Raw genomic sequence first — 1643 nt, 5'->3', positions numbered from 1 at the left:
TCAAACCAGGGTTGATTTTAAAAAGCTGTTGGAAAGAGGACGTTGTATTATCATTTCTTTGTACTCCCTGACGAAGGCCAAGCAGACGGAACGCGCCAGAGTGTTTATTATTCTTTGTTTCCATTGAACATGATTAAAAATAAAGGCATTTTAATTCATTATATGAAGAGTGTCTTGGTCCTCCTTTCTTTTTGAGGGGATGAATCTGTCAATGTGCCCTTGAGCAAGGCACTTCATCCCAGTTGCTTCTGTAAGTCCCTCTGGACAACAGCGTCTGATAAATGACTCAAATGTAAATGTAGAAAGAGACAGAAAAGGGAGAGATAGAGAGTGGTGGAGGAGGAGAGACAGAGACAGGACTTGTTCATATGATCCTGCTGCTGGCTAAGACCAGGTGTGACTGATTGTCTAGAGCAGGGGTGTCAAACTCAAATACCCAGTGGGCCAAAATGTAAAACCTGAACAAAGTCGCGGGCCAACATTGAACAAATTAACCTTTTAATATGGACCCAAACAAGTTTTGCTTTAACATTGAATATGGAACAAGCATCGCTTATTACCATACAATATATAATTTAATAGTGGAGACATGCAAAATCGAATTTCAAATGAAAAAACACATCAATGGCATTCATTTATTAAATAAATAAAATTTAAATAAAAATCGTATGCCTCTTTTCTATTTGCAGCCTTCTGATTTAAATACCAAAATAAACTTTTTTTTAACTTTTTCCACTGGCTAATAATTTTACAAATAAAATGATAATAAATCAATCAACCATTCAAGCCCATGCCTTGTAGCAAGAAAAAGTGCACAAAGAAAACGTTAATTATTGCACACTGATCTAATCTTTTTCACGAACTCTCCCTCATTAAAGGGCCGGGCTGATTTTGCGATCTCTGCTGCCTCTATATAACTAGCCTTTACAGCAGCCTCACTTTGTGATGTGGCTTTTTTGAACATATTCTGTTGTGAAACCAAACTTCTTTTCATCTCCTCTACTTTCTGGCTCCTTTGAGTCATGTCCATGTCCTTGTATTTGTCATGGTGTTTCGTTTCATAGTGTCGTTGTACTCCTTACTTACAGCCACGTTGACTCCACAAACAAGACAAACAGGTTTGTCTTTTACATATGTAAACAGACATTCTGCCTCCCACTTGTCCAGAAAGCTCCTGTTTTCTGCCTTTCTTTTCGCCATTTTTGGGAAGGGATAGCGCGCTGACAGTTGTAGCGTCTATGTTGCTATGACTAGAGAGGGCGTTTCTGGGTCCTGTCCTGATTGGCGCGCGAAAACAACAGCAGAGCATTATGGGATTCGTAGTATTAGCGGTGAATGCGCTGTATAATACCGGCGGGCCAGCTCTAGTAGTAATTTGGTATTGTCTCGCGGGCCAAATATAATTACCCCGAGGGCCAAATTTGGCCCGCGGGCCAGAGTTTGACACCCATGGTCTAGAGGGTTTTCCTTTTCAGTGTGTGCGTGTGTGTGTGTGTGTGCGTGCGTGCGTGCGTGCGTGCGTGCGTGCGTGCGTGCGTGTGTGTGTGTGTGTGTGTGTGTGTGTACTCATTCCTATATGAAATGTGATTTTATATGCATACAGGTAGTCAGTAGTAGACTTCATGGTCAAGCAGGGACACCAT

This window comes from Salvelinus alpinus, chromosome 2 (genome assembly GCF_045679555.1).
Source record: "Salvelinus alpinus chromosome 2, SLU_Salpinus.1, whole genome shotgun sequence".
Classification (NCBI taxonomy): domain Eukaryota; kingdom Metazoa; phylum Chordata; class Actinopteri; order Salmoniformes; family Salmonidae; genus Salvelinus; species Salvelinus alpinus.
Note: the sequence above shows the minus strand (reverse complement) of the source record.